The sequence below is a fragment of the Macaca nemestrina genome, chromosome 2 (genome assembly GCF_043159975.1).
Source record: "Macaca nemestrina isolate mMacNem1 chromosome 2, mMacNem.hap1, whole genome shotgun sequence".
NCBI classification, from domain to species: Eukaryota; Metazoa; Chordata; class Mammalia; order Primates; family Cercopithecidae; genus Macaca; species Macaca nemestrina.
The window spans coordinates 93476831-93499209 of NC_092126.1; the positions used below are offsets into that span (position 1 = coordinate 93476831).

General features: G+C 39.0%; 1 long non-coding RNA gene and 1 other non-coding gene across 6 annotated transcripts in view; one reads left to right on the plus strand and one right to left on the minus strand.

Moving 5' to 3' along the window:
- Positions 1 to 22379, minus strand: part of LOC105480079 (uncharacterized) — a 363272-nt gene that overhangs the window by 280840 nt on the left and 60053 nt on the right. The window contains exon 4 of one of the 5 annotated variants that reach the window (XR_011619921.1): positions 1841 to 1885. The exons of the other annotated variants lie outside the window; for them this stretch is intronic. This is a non-coding gene — a long non-coding RNA (uncharacterized lncRNA). Of the gene's footprint in view, positions 1 to 1840; positions 1886 to 22379 lie in introns of those variants that run through there. 5 annotated transcript variants of the gene reach the window in all.
- LOC112426458 (U8 small nucleolar RNA) lies at positions 18851 to 18985 on the plus strand. Its single transcript, XR_003017789.1, has one exon. It is a non-coding gene; the product is annotated as a U8 small nucleolar RNA (small nucleolar RNA).

Below are 22379 nucleotides of genomic sequence, written 5' to 3' on the forward strand. Positions count from 1 at the left end.
AAGGTATTTTTTATTGTTAAAATTGGGAAGGTGCTATTGGCATGTAGTGGGTAAAGGACAGAAGTGCTGCAAACATCCTACAATGCACAGGAAAGCTCCCCACAACAAATTATCTGGGCCAAAATGTTAGTAGTGTCAAGGTTGAGAAACCCTGAGCTAGAGAAAAGAAAGGGAGAAATAAATGAATATGTTTAAAGAACAGGGCATACATTATCTATTAGTTACCTATTAGTTATCTACAAATTACCACAATTTCAGCAACTTGAAACACACATTTATTATCTCAGTGAATTTCTATGGCTCAGCAATCTGGGCACAGGTTATCTGGATTTTCTGCTTAGGGACTACAATCTTCATAAGAGGCTGCAATCAAGGTGTTGGCCAGGGCTGGGGTCTCATCCAAGGCTTGACTGGGGAAGGAGCTGCTTCCAAGCTCACATGGTAATTGGAAGAATTCAGATCCTTGCAGGTTCTCAGACTGAGGTCCTCAGTTTTTTGCTGTCTATCAGCCAGAGGTCACCCTCTATTCCTTACCATGTGTGTCTTTCCTTAGGGCAGCTCACACACAATACGGTAGTTTGTTTCAATATGGCAGCTTGTTTCTTTCAAAGCCAGCAAGAGTCTGTTAGCCTCTCTAGAGATAGGCTTTCACAATAACTAGCAAGAATTGGAAATCAATAAATAGTTGTTGAATTAAGATGAAATAAACATTTAAGATTTTCACTGATTGATTAAGCATCTTATTTTTCTGACAAATAGCTGAGTGATCTGAAGTCTTTATAGACAGAATATATATGGTGTAAATCTGAGCTGAAGGCTTTTGATGAAATAGAGTAAAAAACATTGAATCTATAATTAGCAAAAGGGTAAGCAGAAAATAGATCTAATATCCATTCTATTACCTCTACGAACTAGGTAATTTTCAGACATCATCTGAGTAAATACTTATGACAAGCTTTATTTTATAAATGAGAAACATGAAGCACTAGGAATTTCTGTGACTTGCACCTCTAGAAAAAGCTCAAAATTGTAACTCCAGAACACTGGAATAATAAGCTCAGTGATTGTCTCCCCAGAAAAAAGAAATAAAACTGGTAAAAACTACTTTTAAAATACACACAACGGTCATCTGGCGAGGGTCTTAAGAACATACAGCAAATGGTGAAACATGTATTTAAGAAAATCTAGTAAATGTCAGCAAGAAAAGCAAGTCTGTGGCCTTTGGATCATGACTTGCTCCCTTTCCCCCAGTGCCAATTCTGTATTTTAGAAGCTGTACCCCAAGTTCCTTACTCCAGGCAGTTGCAACCAAAAAGACAGGAGTTCTATTCCTTCCCCACACCTGGTTTGGGGCTACAGTTCCCCCGCATCAGGAGTAGGCTGCCACCCTGCCCCAACCATACCGTGTGCTGCAGAAACTCTATTCTAGATGGTAGAGAGCGCTGGGTCTCCCCATCTCTGCCCTGGCTCAAAGAATGGAAGTCTACTCCGGCCACAATACTGGGTTCCAAATTGCCCTCATCTCAGCTTGCTCATAGGGCAGAGATTTCACACATGAATATGGAGACCAGGGACTGTTACCTCTTCTCTTGTGGCCACTTGAAGAGTGAGGGGTTTCATTCCAGAAAAAGCAGGCTTCCACCCCTAGTTCTGATACTGTGGCTCAGGTGTTCTGCCTAGGGAGAAAGGCAGGCCAAAAGGAGACTTAATTCTGGAACACCACAGCTCTGCCTAAAAGGAGACTTCGTTTGGAACAGCACATAGAGAACTTTATGTCTAAGGGTTTTGTGAAAAAAATAAAATAAAGATTTTTATGGAGGTGATTTTTAAAAACACTCAAATTCCCCAAAGTTTGTCTCCAAATCCCTCGCTGCTCACTGTCTACCTTCAGGATGAGAAAGAGGTAAGTTAGACAAAAATATTAAAGTATGGTTAAGGAAAGAAAATACTCCACTAAGTAAATTTTATTACTAAAAAATGCAAAAGGTAACTAACTAGTCAAAAAAGATAAATTCTAAAGATAATTTTCTATCGGCATTTTTTCATTTAAGTTTTAAAACTGCATCTTTAGGGAAAAAATCAAGTCCGATGTTTATATTTCATTTACTAGTTTTCATTTAATTATGAAATGTTATAATTTAATAAGGCCTACAGTAGTCTCCATTTCCTACATTCCTTATTCTAGACCATATTTTGGACTGCTCACAGCCATGATAAATTTTTCTCTTATCCACATTCATCAGACCAAAAAATAAATATGCCTTTTCTATAACATAATTTTTGCATAATATAACTAACTCAAAATGTGATACATGAAAATAAACTTTTTAATGGAAAAAGTCAATAAGGTTAGGTGTGGGAGCCCACACCTGCAATCCCAGCACTTTGGGAGTCCAAGGCAGGCAGATCACTTGAAGTCAGGAGTTCGAGACCAGCCTGGCCAATATGGGAAAATCCCATCTCTACTAAAAATACAAAAATCAGTGTGCATGCCTGTAATTCCAGCTGCTGACTCAGGAGGCTGAGGCATGAGAATCACTTGAATCCAGGAGGCAGAGGTTGCAGTGAACCGAGATCACACCACTGCAATCCAGCCTGAGTGATGGAGTGAGACCCTGTCTCTCTCTCTCACACACACACACACACACACACACACACACACACACACACACCCCAGTAGAAAATTATTATTGGTCAGAAATAATATAATCCTTAAAATCTACAGATGATAATGATAAGGAAGGACAAAGAGTGACCTAGTCAAATGGTATGAGTCTCAAAGGACTCACAAAGTTTCCAGTTTCCCAGAAGTACTTTGCAGAAGCAGTTTTGAGCTCTAGCAGCCTTTTCCTTTGGGGCTAGCAAGTAGTTGTCTCCATCCAGAAATACTGGAATCCATTTCCATCATACCTATTCTCAAAATATGCTGATAAATTTAACTTCAATTTTAGTATCCTACCTCTCAAAAATAGGGTAAGGCATGGCACCTTAATTATTACCCAGGTTGGTATGTTTATGTGCTAGGCTAAATTTGGTAACTTTCCTCGAGATCCCAGGGCTAAACAGAAGAAACCCTTGACATCTGCAAGGGATAAGTCTTGGTTTCTTGGATAATTCCCAATTCTGGACTATAATAGCAGCAAATAATTTTCCCCACAAATCGCACCACAGAATGGTTTTACAAGAATTATTATAAGTATAGTGGAAAATAGAAAACAACAAAGCCACAAGAAATAATAAATAATAATATTAGCTAACATTGATTTTCTATATGCTTGATATACTTTACTCATATTAACTTTTTTAATACTTGCAAAAATGCTGAATTATAGTTTAAGCTCTCCCACCAAATAAATATCTCTCTTCTGCACAGCAATCATATATTGCAGCTTAAATTTATGCCTTAGGAAAATGGCCATTTATTATATGACATTGACCCATCAGAAGGTCTCACAAATGGTTGAGACCAAGAATGAATGCCAAGGCTGATAACACTGATAACCTCCCAGCTGTGGTAGCTACAGGGCTTTCCTTCTGCTTGAGAAAAAAAGCAGAGGGAAAAGTAAAGGGGACTTTCTCTTGCACTTGAGATACCAGCATAGCCACAGCGAGGCAGAGCACCAAGTGGGCTCTTGGCATTCCCAATTCCAGGACTTGACTCCTGGATGGTGTGTTAGTCTGTTTTCTTACTGCTATAAAGACATACCTGAGACTGGGTAATTTACAGAGAAAAGAGGTTTAATTGACCCACAGTTCTGCAAGCTGTGTAGAAGGCATGGCCGGAGAGTCCTCAGGAAACTTAAAATCAGGGCAGAAGGCAAAGGGGAAGCAGGCACAATTTTCACACGGTGGTGCAGGAGAAAGAAAGTGCAAAGGGGGAAGTGCCACACATTTTTAAATCATCAGATCTCATGAGAACCCACTATCATGAGAACGGCAAGGGGGAAATCCATTCCATGATCCACTCATCTCCACCAGATCCCTCTCCAACACTGGGGATTACAATTGAATATGAGATTTGGGTGGGACACAGAGCCAAACCATATCAGATGGCATTTCTGGACCTGCCCTGGTCCAGAGTGGAGCCCACTGTCCTAAAGGGTAAGTCTAAGGCCAGGCAACATGCATCAAAAGTTGACTTAATAGCCTTTGGGACTTAAGGGAACATTGGTTGGTAGTCTGGCCATCTCTTTGTCGCCTGGGGTGGTGGTGTCTACAGGGTGAGGCTCCTCTGCCTTTAAAAAGAGGAGGGAAGGGTGGGAGGACTGCATCTTGTGGTTTGAGTGCAAGCTCAGCTGCAATAAAATAGAACACCAGGTAGACTTCTAAGGTTTTTTTTTACTCTAGTCCCTGACTCTCAGACAGCTACTTTGGACCCACCCAGGGCCTGGGGCACCTTGCCTCCCTGAAGGGAAAGATACAGGCCTGGCTTTCTTTGCCACTTGCTGATTGTAGAGCCCCAGGATTTTGAGGGGACATAGACAGTAGCCAGAAGGTAGCTACAGCAGGCCTTGGGCAAGACCCAGTGCTGTGCTGGCTTCAGGTCTGATCCAGCACAGTCATGGTGGTCACCACACGGGTGCTGTGTCACTCCACTCCTAGCTTTAGGTGGGTCAGAACAAAGACAGACTCTGTTTGTTTGGGGTAAAGGAAAGGAAGGGAAGAAACAAGAATGTCTGCCCGGTAATCCAGAGAATTCTCCCAGATCTTGTCCAAGAACATCAAGACAGTACCTCTACAAGTCTGCAAGTACCACAGCATTACTGAGGCCCCCTAAAGTAAATACAGCTTAGATTACAACACCCAAGTCCTTTTAGATATCTGAAAAACCTTTCCAAAAAGGACAGCTAAAAATAACTCAAGACAGTGAAGACTACAATAAATACCTAACTCTTCAACCCCAGACACTGAAGAACATCTACTAGCATCAACACCGTCCAGGAAAACATGACTTCACCCAATGAACTAAATAAGCACCAGGGAGCAATCTTAGAGAAACAGAGATATGTGACTTTTCAGGCAGAGAATTCAAAATATCTGGGTTGAGGAAACAAAAAGAAATTAAAGATAACACAGAGAAGGAATTCAGAATGTTATCGGATAAATTTGATAGCAGACAAGCAGACAAAGAGATTGAAATAATTAAAAGAATCAAGCAGAAATTCTAGAGTTGAAAAATGCAATTGCCATACCGAAGAATGCATCACAGTCCTTTAATAACAGAATGGATTAAGCAGGGGAAAGAATTGGTGAGCTTCAACACAGGCTATTGGAAAATACAGGTCAGATGAGGCAAAAAAAAAAAAAAAAAAAAGTAAAAAACAATAAAGCACACCTACGGGATCAAGAAAATAGCTTCAAAAGCACAAATTTAAAAGTTATCAGCCCTAAAGAGGAGGTAGAGAAAGAGATGGGGTAAAACGTTTATTCAATGGCAGAATAAGAGAGAACTTCCCAAACCTAGAGAAAGATATCGGTATCCAAGTACAAGATGGTTATAGAACACCAAGCAGATTTAGCCAAAAGGCGACTACCTCAAGGCATTTAATAATGAAACTCCCAAAGGTCAAGGATAAAGAAAGTGTCCGAAAAGCAGCAAGAGAAAAGAAACAAATAACATAAAATGAAGCTCCAATAGGTCAGTGTGATAGTAGGCTTCTCAGTGGAAACCTTACCATTCAGGAGAGAGTGGCATGACATATTTAAAGTGCTGAAGGAAAAAAACTTTTACCCTACAATAGCATATCCAGCTAAAGTATCTTTGAAACATGAAGGAGAAACGAAGACTTTCACAAACAAAAGCTGAAAGATTACAATACCAGACATGTCCTACAAAAAATGCTAAACGTAGTACTTCAGTGGAAAAAAAAAAAAGGATATTAATGAGTGATAAATAATCATCTTGATGGCAGTGGCTTCTGCCATGATACTGGCTGCAGCAGGGAAGCATGGCTGGGGCTGCACACTCCATGGAGCTGGTGGGAGCCCTGCCCCTTCTGAGCCGGGGCAGGAGCTCCCTGAGTGTCACTGCAGCCACCCAAAGGCAACTGCAGACCCAGGCCTCCCGCTCTATGGAGCAGGCAGGAGCCACAGCCACCCAAACTGCTGCTGTGGATCTGAGCCTCCCTGTGCTCTGGGAGAGGGGCTGGGAACAGGCAGGATCTGACCTCCAAGGTGCAGCTGCAGCTGCAGGACCCTCGACTGCAGACTTGGACCTCTGGTTCATGGATTAGGTGGGAGCCACAGACAAGCAGGAGCCCCACCCCTTCCGAGTTGGCAGAGTGAGAGCTCCCGGGTGCAGCTGTATTCTGCCTCCCAGGCACAGGAACATGGGCATCTCTGCAGCCTGCACCCTCGGGGGCCCCAGAAAGGAACCCCTCAATCCCTGCAGGCTTTGGGGTATCTTCTCCTGCTGCCTGACCTCTCTCCACTCCTTTAACCTGTTCTAATCTCTGAGCAGGGAATTGGGGCCAAGCCCCAAGGGCCATGAATGGCAGCTGGAGACAGATTGATTCCTGGGCAGAAGAACGCAGGTCCCCAGTAAGGCCCCATCTTTAGGCCAGGGAGGGCCTGAAGGCTGGGGGCTGGAGTGCCAGACCCACAGACCGAAGAGGGGTCTCCTGGTGCCTTTTCCAGGCTGCCCATGGCCACCCATGGACTAACTGGAACACATTTCCTCCTTTCTGAGGTCCATAAAATTCCTGGGCTCAGCCAAAGCAGAGCAGAGGACGACCAGAGGATAAAGAGGGCAGAGAGACAATGGGAAAACCAGCTGCAGAGAGGAACGACACTCTGCTGAGAGCTGCAGATGACAGGACAACCAGTTGCAGAGAGGAGCTACCCTCTCTGCTGAGAGCTGCAGAGGTGACCTGCCAGCAGAGAGGAGCCACCCTCTCCAAGGCCTCATATCTGCTGAGAGCTACAGACATCAGGATGACCAGTAGCAGAGAGTAGCTACCCTCTCCAGGGCCTCCTCACTGCTGAGAACTGAACACTTGACAGTAATCTGCCCACAGAGAGAAGCTACCCACTGCAGGTCTCCTATGAGGTGTTGTAACACTCAATAAAGCTCATCATCTTGTTCACTCTTCACTTGTCTGCATACCTCATTCTTCCCGGACAACGTGGGACAAGAACTTGGGCAAAGGCACTGCAGTCACAGAGGTTTCTGGCCAGAAAATCGACACCCTAAAGATCTAATAACAATCTGAGGGTACAAAACTCACTATAAGAGTAAGTACACAGAAAAACACAGAATATTGTAACACTGGAACTCTTATCCTAAGTAGAAAGACTAAACAACGAACCAATCTAAAATAATAACTACAACATTCCAAGACATAACGAGTACAATAAAATATCAACAGAAACAACAAAAGTTAAAAATTGAGGGGATGAAGCTAAGGCATAGAGTTTTTAATAGTTTTCTTTTTCCTTGCTTGTTTAGGCAAATAGTGTTAAGTTGTTATCTGGTTAAAATATTAGGTTATAAGATAGATTTACAAACCTCATGGTAACCTCAAGCCAAAAACATACAGTGGATACACAAAAAATAAAAAGCAAGAAAACTAAATTATATTACCAGAGAAAATCACCTTCACTAGAGGAAGATGGGAATGAAACAAAGAAGGAAGAGAAGACCACAGAGCAACCAGAAAACAAATAACAAAATGGCAGGAGTAAGTCCTTACTTATCAATAATAACATTGAATGAATGTAAAACTATAATAAGATATCATCTCACCCCAGTTAAAATGGCTTATATCCAAAAGATGGGCAATAAAAAATGCTGGCAGGGATGTAGAGAAAAAGGAACCCTTGTACTCTGTTGAATGTAAATTAGTACAACCCACTATGGAGAACAGTTTTGAGGCTCCTCAGAAAACTAAAATTTAGCTACTGTGTGATTCAGCAATTCCACTGCTGGGTATGTACCCAAAAGAAAGAAAATCAGTATATCAAAGAGATATCTGCACTCCTCTGTTTGTTGCAGCACTGTTTACAATAGCTAAGATTTGGAAGCAACCTAAGTGTCCATCAACAGACGAATAGATAAAGAAAACATGGAACATATACACAATGAAGTACTATTCAACAATAAACAAGAATGAGATCCAGTCATTTGCAACAACATGGATGGAACTGGAGATCATTATGTTAAGAAAAGTAAGGCAGGCAAAGACAAGCATCGCATGTTCTTATTTGTGGAATCTGAAAATCTAAACAATTGAAATCATGGACATAGAAAGTACAAGGATGGTTACCAGAGGCTGGAAAGGGTATTGGAGGGCTGGAGGGAGGTAAGGATGGTTAATGGGTACAAAAAAATAGAAAGAATAAATAAGACATATGATTTGATAGCACAATAGGGTGATTATAATCAATAATAACTTAACTGTACATTTTAAAATAACTTATAAAGTATAATTGGTTTGTTTGTAATTCAAAGGATAAATGCTTGAGGGAATGGATACTCCCATTCTCTATGATATGCTTATTTCACATTGCATGCCTGTATCAAACATCGCATGTATCCCATGAATATATACACCTACTATGTACCCACAGATATTTTTAAAACTTTAAAACTTAAATTTTAAAAAAAAATAAAAGCACATTAGATTGGTAGAACAAAAGATCTGGGTCAGACATTGTACAAACACAGCCTTATAGGTCCAGTCTTCTCTACATGTGTGTTTTGTTTGACTCACACTGTTTTCCCAACTTTTACTTAAAAAGCTGATGAGGCGAGTCACAGTGGCTTACACCTGTAATCCTAGCACTTTGGGAGGCCAAGGAGGGTGGATTGCTTGAGCTCAGGACTTTGAGACCAGCCTGGACAACATGACAAAACCACATCTCTACAAAAACACAAAAATTAGCAGGTGTGGTGGCATGCATGCCTTAGTCCCAGCTTCTTCGGGGGCTGAGGTGGGAGGATCACTTGAGCCCGGGAAGCAGAGTTTGCAGTGAGCCAAGATCGCACCACTGCATTCCAGCCTGAGTGAGACCCTGTCTCACAAAATTAAAAATTTTAAAAAATTTAAAAATCAAAGGCAGATGATCTGTCTATACTGAGCCCTCATTTTCACATATAAATAGTTTCAACCGTGTGGCAGTGACCTTTCCCCATGCTATTTACCACATTTCCCATGACCTCCTTTTATGTTATATTTTATGAAGTTACATTGTTTCTTACTTGGCCTTTCTAACAGTTGACTCTGTGACCATTGACCAAACTTCGTTTTTTCCTTTCCTTTTTTTTTTTTTTTTTTTTGAGATGGAGTCTCACTGTGTCGCCCATTCTGGAGTGCAGTGGCGCAATCTCGGCTCATTGCAAGCTCTGCCTCCTGGGTTCACGCCATTCTCCTGCCTCAGCCTCCCGAGTAGCTGGGACTATAGGCGCCCGCCACTATGCCTGCCTAATTTTTTTGTATTTTTAGTAAAGACGGGGTTTCATAGTGTTAGCCAGGATGGTCTCCATCTCCTGACCTCATGATCCGCCCGCCTCGGCCTCCCAAAGTGCTGAAATTACAGGCGTGAGCCACCGCGCCCGGCCCATTGACCAAACTTCTAACAAATATTGTGCCACCAACAAGCTGATTGACCTCAAACAAGTTAATAAATTTCTTTTGGACTCAATGTCTTCATATGACATTGGAGGAAGGGGTCTTAGGGCAGTTGACATCCTCACCTCTAAATTCTTCAGACTCTGCTATTTATTCTAAAATTTAGAATGCTCATTTGTTAGAAGTAGATTGCCTGCTGTAACTTCTACTATCAGTGAAATCTTCTTGTGACTATCATTAAAATAAATTTAAAAATAGTTTTATTAATGCTTTTAGTCACCAGAAAAGAATTCACTAATTTAGGAGCACTAAAGAGAAATATACTTCAATCTCAAAGCCCTCAAAATGGCTTATCTGATGTCAGACTTGATTTGGAAAATTTTGACTGAACAGCTTCTGTTTATAACTTGGGGGCTGTTGACCTCAATTAGATTACAGCTGATATTGCCTATTTAAAGCCCAAATAAATATTAAAGAGAAGAGAAACATGGGGGTGTATTCATTTTCTTCAATTAAATCTTCCACACAACTGATTGAGGAAGTAATTTTCTCAGTAGTCACCCAAACTTTCTTTGCCATAATTACTCTGCATTGTCTAATTTGGATTTGTTTTCAATCTACTCTTTCAAAAAAGTCACTGAGTACTTTCTTTACTAGTACTTCCTACTTTATGTCATGTTCTCAAAGGCGTGTTATGTATTCACTGGATCATACCAGAACAATTGTGAATCCATCAAATTATTCTGGGATCATAAAGAATACAAGGTAAGATTTTTCCAATAACAAAATATTTAAAAGGCAAACTGGTAGGTGTATTAATTGTGCTTCTTAAGCTTGTCATTACAGAAGTTCCTTTTTATTTCTCCAAGTGAGAAAAATGTAAGGTCTTGTCACTCACAGTGTGGTGTGTGAACAGCTACATCAGCTTTCTCTGGGAGATTGTTAGGCAAGCAGAATCTCACACTCCAACCCTGTTACACTAAAACTCATGGTTTAGAGTGAGAGTAGATCATGGCCAAGAAGAATCCTCCAGTGATAATTCTCTCCCACCCGCCCTGGCAGGAACAGCAAATTGAACAACTATACACACAAGAAAGCACTTTCATAAGAACCAAATTCACAGTACCTGGTTTTAACATCATACCGGATGAGAAAGGGAAAGAGAGTATTGAAATCAGAATGGATTAAAGACAAATATTTGACCTCAAACTACGAAACTACTAAAAGAAAACATTAGGGAAATTCTCCAGGACATTGGACTGGGCAAGGATTTATTGTGTAATACTCCAAAGCACAGGCAACCCAAGCAAAAATGGACAAATGAGAACACATCAAGTTAAAGAGCTTCTGCACAGCAAAGAAAACAATCAACAAAATGAAGAAACAACCCACAGAATGGGAAAAAATATTTGCAAACTATTTATCTGACAAGGGATTAATAACCAGAATATGCAAGGAGCTTGAACAACTCAATAGGAAAAAAATCTAATAATCCAATATAAAAATGGGCAAAAGATTTGGACATTTCTCAAAAAAAGACATACAAATGGCAAACATGTATGTGGAAAGGTGCTCAACATCACCGATCATCAGAGAAATACAAATCAAATGAGATATTATTATCTCACCCCAGTTAAAATGGATTATATCCAAAAGACAGACAGTAACAAATGCTGGTGAGAATGTAAAGAAAAAGGAACCCTCATACACGGTGGGAATGTAAATTAGTACAGCCACAATGGAGAACAATACAGAAGTTTCTCAGATAACTAAAAAGATAACTACCATACGATCCAGCAATCCTGCTGCTAGGTATACGCTCAAAAGAAAGTCAGTAAATCAAAGAGATATACTTTTATTTTATAATAAGCACTGCCATGCGTTTATTGCACTGCCATGCTTATTCACAATAGCCAAGATTTGGAAGCAACCTAAATGTCCATCAGCAGATGAATGGAAAAAGAAAATGTGGTACATATACACAACAGAGTACTATTCAATCATTAAAATGTAGGAGATTCTGTCATATGCAACACGCATGGAACTGGAGGACATTATGTTAACTGAAATAAGCCAGGCACAGAAAGATAAGACTTCACATGTTCTCATTCATTTGTGGGAGGTAAAAATTAAAACAATTAAATTCATGGAGATAGAGCATAGAATGATGATTACCAGAGGCTGCTAAGAATAGTGCAGGGCAGGGAGGGACCCTGCCTGGTTAATGGGTACAAAAATATAGTTAGATAGAATTAATAAGATCTAGTATTTGATAGCACAACAGGGTGATTACAGTCAAGAAAACTTGTTATAGATTTTTAAACAACTACAGGAGTATATAAATGGGATGTTTGTAACACAAAGAAATGATAAATGCTTGAGGTGATGGATACCTTATTTGCCCTAATGTGATTTTTTTTTAATTTTTCTTTTTTATTTCAATTGGTTTTGAGGGAACAGGTGGTGTTTGGTTACATGGGTAATAATGATTTTGGTGCACCCATCGCCTGAGCAGGTGTAGAGTAACTGTACCTGATGTGTAGTATTTTATCCCTCACCCCCTCCTGCCCTTTGCCTCAGTCCCCAAAGTCCATTGTATCATTCTTTGCATCCTCATAGCTTAGCCCCCACTTGCAAGTGAGAACATAGGATATTTGGTTTTCTATTCCTGAGTTACTTCACTTAGAATAATGGTCTCCAATTCCATCCAGGTTGTTGTAAATGCCATTATTTTTATTCCTTTTCATGGCTGAGTAGTATTCCATGGGGGTGTGTGTGTGTGTGTGTGTGTGTGTGTGTATACATATATATGTGTGTGTGTGTGTGTGTGTGTGTATATATATATATCACATTTTCTTTATCCACTCATTGATTGACGGGCATTTGAGCTGGTTCCATATTTTTATAATTGCTAATTGTGCTGTTATAATCATGTGCGTGCACATATCTTTTTTGTGTAATGATCTCTTTTCTTTTGGGTAGATACCCAGGAGTTGGATTGCTGGATCAAATGATAGATCTACTTTTGGTTATTTAAGGAATCTTCACAGTGGAAAGGAAACTACTAGTGGTGGTACCAGTTTACATTCCCACCAGCAGTGTAAAAGTGTTCCCTTTTCACCACATCCACACCAATATCTATTTTTTTATTATTATTATGGACATTCGCGCAGGAGTGAGGTGATATCACACTGTGGTTTTGATTTGAATTTCCTTGATAATTAGTGATGTTGAGCATTTTTTATATGTTTGTTGGCCATTTGTATGATTTCTTTTGAGAATTGTCTATTCATGTCCTTAGCCCACTTTTTGATGAGATTGTTTTTTCTTGCTGATTTGAGTTCCTTATAGATTCTGGATATTAACTCTTTGTTGGATGCACAGTTTGCAAAGACTTTCTCCCATTCTGTGGTTTGTCTATTTACTCTGCTAACAATTTCTTCTGCTGCGCAGAAGTTTTTTAGTTTAATTATGTCCCATTTATTTATCTTGGTTTTTGTTGCATTTGCCTTTGGGTTCTTGGTCATAAAGTCTTTGCCTAAGCCAATGTCTAGAAGAGTTTTTCCAATGTTATCTTATAGAATTTTTATGGTTAAAGGTCTTAGATTTAAGTCTTTGATCCATTTTGAGTTGATTTTTGTATAAGGTGAGAGATGAGGATCCAGTTTCATTCTTCTACATGTGGCTTGCCAATTATCCCAGCACCATTAGTTAAATTTTCCACACTTTATGTTTTTGTTGCTTTGTTGAAGATCAGTTGGCGTAAGTATGTGGCTTTATTTCTGGGTTCTTTATTCTGTTTCATTGGCCTATGTGCCTATTTTTATACCAGTACCATGCTGTTTTGGTGACTCTAGCCTTATACTGTATTTTGAAGTCAGGTAATGTAATGAATGCTTTCAGATTTGTTCTTTTTGCTTAGTCATGTTTTGGCTATGCAGGCTCTTTTTTGATACCATATAAATTTTAGAATTATTTTTCTAGTTCTGTGAAGAATGATGGTATTTTGATGGGAACTGCATTAATTCATATATTGCTTTTGGCAGTTTGGTCACTTTCACAATATTGATTCTGTCCATCCATGAGCATATTTGTTCCATTTGTTTGTATCATCTGATTTCTTTCATCAGTGTTTTGTAGTTTTCCTTGCAGAGGTCTTTCACCTCCTCGGTTAGGTATATTCCTAAGTATTTTATTTCTTTTTTTTAATTAATTTATTATTTTTATTATACTTTAAGTTCTAGGGTACCTGTGCATAACGTGCAGGTTTGTTACATATGTATACTTGTGCCATGTTGGTGTGCTGCACCCATCAACTCGTCAGCACCCATCAACTCGTCATTTACATCAGGTATAACTCCCAATGCAATCCCTCCCCCCTCCCCCCTCCCCATGATAGGCCACGGTGTGTGATTTCCCCTTCCCGAGTCCAAGTGATCTCATTGTTCAGTTCCCAACTATGAGTGAGAACATGCGGTGTTTGGTTTTCTGTTCTTGTGATAGTTTGCTAAGAATGATGGTTTCCAGCTGCATCCATGTCCCTACAAAGGACACAAACTCATTCTTTTTTATGGCTGCATAGTATTCCATGGTGTATATGTGCCACATTTTCTTAATCCAGTCTGTCACTGATGGACATTTCGGTTCATTCCAAGTCTTTGCTATTGTGAATACTGCCGCAATAAACATACGTGTGCATGTGTCTTTATAGCAGCATGATTTATAATCCTTTGGGTATATACCCAGTAATGGGATGGCTGGGTCATGTGGTACATCTAGTTCTAGATCCTTGAGGAATCGCCATACTGTTTTCCATAATGGTTGAACTAGTTTACAATCCCACCAACAGTATAAAAGTGTTCCTATTTCTCCACATCCTCTCCAGCACCTGTTGTTTCCTGACTTTTTAATGATTGCCATTCTAACTGGTGTGAGATGGTATCTCATTGTGGTTTTAATTTGCATTTCTCTGATGGCCAGTGATGATGAGCATTTTTTCATGTGTCTGTTGGCTGTATGAATGTCTTCTTTTGAGAAATGTCTGTTCATATCCTTTGCCCACTTTTTGATGGGGTTGTTTGTTTTTTTCTTGTAAATTGGTTTGAGTTCTTTGTAGGTTCTGGATATTAGCCCTTTGTCAGATGAGTAGATTGCAAAAATTTTCTCCCATTCTGTAGGTTGCCTGTTCACTCTGATGGTAGTTTCTTTTGCTGTGCAGAAGCTCTTTAGTTTAATGAGATCCCATTTGTCAATTTTGGCTTTTGCTGCCATTGCTTTTGGTGTTTTAGACATGAAGTCTTTCCCCATGCCTATGTCCTTAATGGTGCTACCTAAGGGCAGCCAGAGAGAAAGGTCGGGTTACCCACAAAGGGAAGCCCATCAGACTAACAGCAGATCTCTCGGCAGAAACTCTACAAGCCAGAAGAGAGTGGGGGCCAATATTCAACATTCTTAAAGAAAAGAATTTTAAACCCAGAATTTCATATCCAGCCAAACTAAGTTTCATAAGTGAAGGAGAAATACAATCCTTTACAGATAAGCAAATGCTTAGAGATTTTGTCACCACCAGGCCTGCCTTACAAGAGACCCTGAAGGAAGCACTAAACATGGAAAGGAACAACCGGTACCAGCCATTGCAAAAACATGCCAAAATGTAAAGACCATCGAGGCTAGGAAGAAACTGCATCAACTAACGAGCAAAATAACCAGTTAATATCATAATGGCAGGATCAAGTTCACACATAACAATCTTAACCTTATGTAAATGGACTAAATGCTCCAATTAAAAGACACAGACTGGCAAACTGGATAAAGAGTCAAGACCCATCAGTATGCTGTATTCAGGAGACCCATCTCACATGCAGAGACATACATAGGCTCAAAATAAAGGGATGGAGGAAGGTCTACCAAGCAAATGGAAAACAAAAAAAAGCAGGTTTTGCAATACTAGTCTCTGATAAAACACACTTTAAACCATCAAAGATCAAAAGAGACAAAGAAGGCCATTACATAATGGTAAAGGGATCAATTCAACAGGAAGAGCTAACTATCCTAAAAATATATGCACCCAATACAGGAGCACCCAGATTCATAAAGCAAGTCCTTAGAGACTTACAAAGAGACTTAAACTCCCATACAATAATAGTGGGAGACTTCAACACTCCACTGTCAATATTAGACAGATCAACGAGACAGAAAGTTAACAAGGATATCCAGGAATTGAACTCAGCTCTGCAGCAAGCAGACCTAAAAGACATCTATAGAACTCTCCACCCCAAATCAACAGAATATACATTCTTCTCAGCACCACATTGCACCTATTCCAAAATTGACCACATAATTGGAAGTAAAGCACTCCTCAGCAAATGTAAAAGAACAGAAATTATAACAAACTGTCTCTCAGACCACAGTGCAATCAAACTAGAACTCAGGACTAAGACACTCAATCAAAACCGCTCAACTACATGGAAACTGAACAACCTGCTCCTGAATGACTACTGGGTACATAACGAAATGAAGGCAGAAATAAAGATGTTCTTTGAAACCCATGAGAACAAAGATACAACATACCAGAATCTCTGGGACACATTTAAAGCAGTGTGTAGAGGGAAATTTATAGCACTAAATGCCCACAAGAGAAAGTAGGAAAGATCTAAAATTGACACTCTAACATCACAATTAAAAGAACTAGCGAAGCAAGAGCAAACGCATTCAAAAGCTAGCAGAAGGCAAGAAATAACTAAGATCAGAGCAGAACTGAAGGAGATAGAGACACAAAAAACCCTCCAAAAAATCAATGAATCCAGGAGTTTGTTTTTTGAAAAGATCAACAAAATTGACAGACTGCTAGCAAGACTAATAAAGAAGAAAAGAGGGAAGAATCAAATAGATGCAATAAAAAATGATAAAGGGGATATCACCACCGACCCCACAGAAATACAAACTACCATCAGAGAATACTATAAACACCTCTATGCAGATAAACTAGAAAATCTAGAAGAAATGGATAATTTCCTGGACACTTACACTCTTCTGAGACTAAACCAGGAAGAAGTTGAATCCCTGAATAGACCAATAGCAGGCTCTGAAATTGAGGCAATAATTAATAGCCTACCAACCAAAAAAAGTCCAGGAACAGATGGATTCACAGCTGAATTCTACCAGAGGTACAAAGAGGAGGTGGTACCATTCCTTCTGAAACTATTCCAATCAATAGAAAAAGAGGGAATCCTCCCTAAATCATTTTATGAGGCCAACATCATCCTGATACCAAAGCCTGGCAGAGACACAACAAAAAAAGAGAATTTCAGACCAATATCCCTGATGAACATCGATGCAAAAATCCTCAGTAAAATACTGGCAAACCGGATCCAGCAGTACATCAAAAAGCTTATCCACCATGATCAAGTGGGCTTTATCCCTGCGATGCAAAGCTGGTTCAACATTCCCAAATCAATAAACGTAATCCAGCATATAAACAGAACCAAAGACAAGAACCACATGATTATCTCAATAGATGCAGAAAAGGCTTTTGACAAAATTCAACAGCCCTTCATGCTAAAAATGCTCAATAAATTCGGTATTGATGGAACATACTTCAAAATAATAAGAGCTATTTATGACAAACCCACAGCCAATATCATACTGAATGGGCAAAAACTGGAAAAATTCCCTTTGAAAACTGGCACAAGACAGGGATGCCCTCTCTATTCCTAAGTATTTTGATTTTTTTGCAGCTATTGTAAAATGGGTTGAATTCTTGATTTGATTCTCAGCTTGGTCACTGTTGGTATATAGCAGGACTACTGATTTGTATACATTAATTTTGTATTCTAAAATTTTACTGATTTATCAGTTTCTGCCCTGATGTGATTATTATGCGTTGTATGCATATCAAAATAACTCATGTACCCCATAAATATACACACCTACTATGTATACACAAAAATTAAAAGTAATTTTTTTTAAACTCTACAGTTTAACAAGACCCCCTGGTGATTTATGTGTAGATCATAATTGGAGAAGCTAAGGTTTGAGTATGTCCCCCAAAACTCATGTGCTGGAAGCTTAATCCTCATTACAACATTGTTGGGAGATAAGGCCTAATGATTAGTGGTGGTTAGACCATGAGGGCTTTACCCTCATGAATGGAGTAATGTCATTATCACTGTAGTGGGTGAGTTATCACAGGAATGGTTTCCTTACAAAAGGATAATTTTGGCCCCTTTTTCTCTCATGTGCCCTCTCTTTGTGCTTCTGTCATGGGATGATACAGCAATAAATCCCTTGCCAGACAATCTTGGACTTCCCAGTCTCCAGAACCTTAAGCTAATACATTTCTGTCTATAAATTATTTAGTGTGCAGTAGCATGTTATAGCAACACAAAACAGAGAAGCATTGGTTTGGGGCACAATGGAAGAGTAATGTGTAAGCCTGAGCTCTAATCCTGATTCTGCCACTTACTAGCCACACTAAATTTTACCTTAGTTTCTTCATCTTAAAAGTGAGATTAAGTAATAACCCCCAGGGATGTTCAGTGATTTTATTTCATTGCATCTGAAGGCCAGAGTAATCCCTCAATAAATATTTGTCAAATCTAGCTACAAAAAAAAGTTGGAACCATTTTGTAACCCCCTATTAGAGGGAAAAACCCTATTAAAAACCCCTAAAAACCTATTAAAAACCCCTAAAATATCTGTCAAATCTAGCTACAAAAAAGTTGGAACCATTTAGTAACCCCTTTAACTTCTACTTTGAAGTTAAAACTCAAATGTATTTTTACATAGAGTTATTCCCCATGAGTTGAATCTGCTCATTTTTATTAAAATGTATAATTAGTTTCTTTGATGTTTCTTCTTAAATTCTCAAATGGAGACTGAAAAAGAAATGGTTTCTTCTCCTTCCCTCTATCTTCCTTCAATTTATCTTTCCTCTAAACACAAAAGAAGGGGAGAACCCTAAATAGAAAAAAAATCAAATGAGCACAATAGCAATTTTTCAGAACTTCAAAATGCATGTACGTAAATTAAACTCTTTCAAAGCTGCACATGTAGCGCTAAACAGGCCCTTCTGTTAAATGGTTAAATAACAAGACAAGAACACAAAGCAAACTTGTACATAGCATGTATCCAATGTCTGTTCTTTGAACAGAACCCTTGATCTGTTCAAAGGGAAATGGCAGCAAGATAGCCAAAGAGCAGAAGCTTGCCAAACTAAATAAAATTAAGACAGAGAGCAGGAATAAATGTAACAAAGATACCATAACAATATCTTGGAGTTAGGGTCAGGTGGAATAATTCTTATCTGTTTCTCCTTTTGAAGGGCAGATTAGAACATGATAATTGGAGTTCACATGATACGTGATTAAAGTCTCTGGATAATCACAACTTACAATATCCTGATTATTCCACCTTATTCTTCCTGAAAAAAAGATATATTAGAGGTATATGGCTAAAATATGGGATGTGGGTGATCAATAGCCACAAGGAGCACCCGATGTCAGACTCTTTGATTAATCTGGGACCCCAGGTTTTGAAATAAGGACCAAAGCTACAAACTGTAAAATAGTAAATTGTGTCTGTAATATGAAAGAAACTGCTCTTCCAATTTTGGTTAATGATTGGTTTTTTTCTACATAAATGATTATCTCATCAACCAAATTAGTAGGATTTTTAAAATTCATTGTATAAAATATAGTTTAACTCAAGTGACTCTCTAGTTACAACCTGCTTGTGGATCTTAAGTATAGCTACTTCAATCCTTTTTGCCAACGCCACTAGATTAATAGTTCTACCAAATGGCAAGGCTTCTATCGTTTCTGATGTCTCTTAGATACTCCACAGTGGATGGGGACTATCTCACATAATTTTTACACAGCTTCCTGTGTCTCTGCTATCCTTATGCTCTGGCACTTTACATTCCTCTTAGCTAATTCTGCTTGGCATAGAACCCACATGGTGTCGATGGCCTTTGACATCATTGGGAGTGTCTATCTTCTCAAATTCTGATGCTTGGGATGACATCCTACCTGCCTCCAAGTTCCTGTCATAAACGCCACCTGATACTTTATTCTGGTCACCAATACATTGGTGTTAACCCAACCTTGACCTCCAGTCCTCACCTCTCTCTGACTGGTAGAGAAACGATGTCCATATTTTCATCCCTTCCATGAGAAGGAAGAAGGAATCTGACAGCAGAAATGTTTGGGCTCATAGTAATAAATTGCTTTTAACTTCCACACGTTAACTATCTCTTTTCCAGGGTCATAAGTGACCACAGAAGTCTGAGCTGTGTAAATTTAAAAGCAGCCTCACATTTGTACCCTACATCAATTCTCTCTTCTCATTGTGACAGACTCTTTCATTTGTTGCGGTAATTCTTTTCTCTTAGGAACCCCTTTGTCTCTTATTTTACTCTGGTTTCCTTTGAAGATTTTAATGAAGCCACTTTCTATCCTTCACAAATGTCAGTAAGAGTCTGACCCTGATGTCAGACAAAGCCAGAGGTGGAGTTAGAAGTTATGAGGTAGACTGACAGTAAAGTATTTGATACCTTGATATGTTCAGTCCTGACTTTGCTAGTCCCAAATTTTAAAACTAATTAATAGCACATTTTGAATTATTAGAGACATAACTTTATAATAAAATGGTCCTAGTCGGCATTTTACATGCAAATATGTTCTCAAATATTGAGAGCACTTGTTTCAAGTCTCAGATCAATCTCAATATTACTTGCTAAAAATGTGAAGGTAGGATATGAGCCCAATAATCAGATTACAAAATTCACACCTACCATTAATTCTATTTGCAAATTAACATATGAAATAAGAATACACTCATAGTCTTTAACTTTCAATAATAAACATGTTTCAAGTAAAAGAATCTTGGTAAATATAAAGGCCAATGACTTCATTTTTTTTATTTTATTTTTTAATGATTTCAACTTTTATTTTAGAAACAGGGGGTACGTGTGCAGGTTTGTTACCTGGTCATATTGCATGACCATATTGCATGATTCTGAGGTTTGGGGTATGATTGATCCCATCACCCAAGTGCTGAGAACAGTACCCAATAGGTAGTTTTTCAACCCATCTCCCTCGTCCTTCAAGTAGGCCAGAGTGTCTCTTGGTCCCATCTTTATGTCCCTGAGTACCCAATGTTTAGCTCTAACTTACGAGTGAGAACATGCAATATTTGATTTTCTGTTCCTGTGTTAATTTGTTTATGATAATGGCCTTCAGCTGCATTCATGTTGCTGCAAAGGATGAGATTTCATTCTTTTTTACAGCTACATACTGTTCCATGGTATGTATGTGGCACATTTTCTTTATCCCATCCACTGTGATGGGTGCCTAAGTTGATTCCATGTCTTTGCTACTATGAATGGTGCTGCAATGAACATATGCATGCATGTACCTCTTTGGTAGAGTAACTTATTTTCTTTTGGGTATATACTCAGGAAGGGGATTGCTGAGTTGAATGGTAGTTCAGTCTTGAGTTCTTTGAGAAATCTCCAAACTGCTTTCCACAGTGGCTGAACTAATTTACATTTCCACTAACAGTGTATAAGTGTTCCCTTTCCTCTGCAGCCTCACCAGCATCTGTTGTTTTTTGACTGTTCAGTAACAGCCATTGTGACTGGTGTGAGATGGTATCTCATTGAGGTTTTGATTTTCATTTCCCTAGTGATTAGTGATGTTAAACATTTTTTCACATGCTCATTGGCATTGTGTGTCTTCTTTTGAGAAATGTGTTCATGTCCTTTGCCCATTTTTAATAGGGTTGTTTTTGATTGTTGATCTGTTTAAATTCCTATAGATTCTAAATATTAGACCTTTATCAGAGGCATAGTTTGCAAATGCTTTCTTCCATTCAGTAGGTTGTCTGTTTACTCTGTCAATGGTTATTTTGCTGTGCAGAAGCTATTTATTTTCATTAGGTTCTACTTGTCAACCTTTGGTTTTCTTGCAATTGCTTTTGGGGGCTTTGCCAAAAATTATTTGCCAAGGCTGATATAGAGAAGGGTACCTCCTAGGTTTTCTTCTAGGATTTTTATAGCTTGAGGTCTTATTTTTAAATCTTTAACCCATCTTGAGTTAATCTTTTTTTTTTTTTTTTTTAGGAGAAGAGACATTTTTATTTGTTGAGGATGCTCACAGGGGCACTACATGTTTGTCCACTAAGAGAAACCTTTTCTTCTGTACATCTCTGTTGAAACTAACTTAGAAACAGGCTTGTCTCTAAATACACTTTACACAAAAGATAAAGCCCATAGAGTTTCATATGTAATAGGAGACATTTCAAATTGTTAGTGTAAGAAGTGTATTTATGGTCCTGTGTGGGAGTCTAATAATGCCTATTACCTATGGTAGATGCGCATGGATATTGACTCATTCTGAATTAGTTAACAAAAGGTAGGCATCCAGTTTCATTTTTCTGCACATGGCTAGCCAGCTATCCCAGCATCACTTATTGAATAGGGATTCCTTTCCCCATTGCTTATTTGTGTTGGCTTTGTCAAAGATCAGATGGTCGCAGGTGTTCAGCTTTATTTCTGGGTTTTTTATTCTGTTCCATTGGTGTAGGTGTCTTTTTTGTGCCAGTACCATGATGTTTTGCTTACTGTAGCCTTATAGCATAATTTGAAGTCAGGTAGCATAATGCCTCCAGCTTTGTTAACTTCCTGGACTAGATGGAGTCACAGACATATTCTATCAGCTACACAAAGAACTGTTATCAATCCTACTGAAACTATTCCAAAAAAATTGAGGAGGAGGGGTTCCTCTCTAACTCATTCTATGAAGCCAGCAT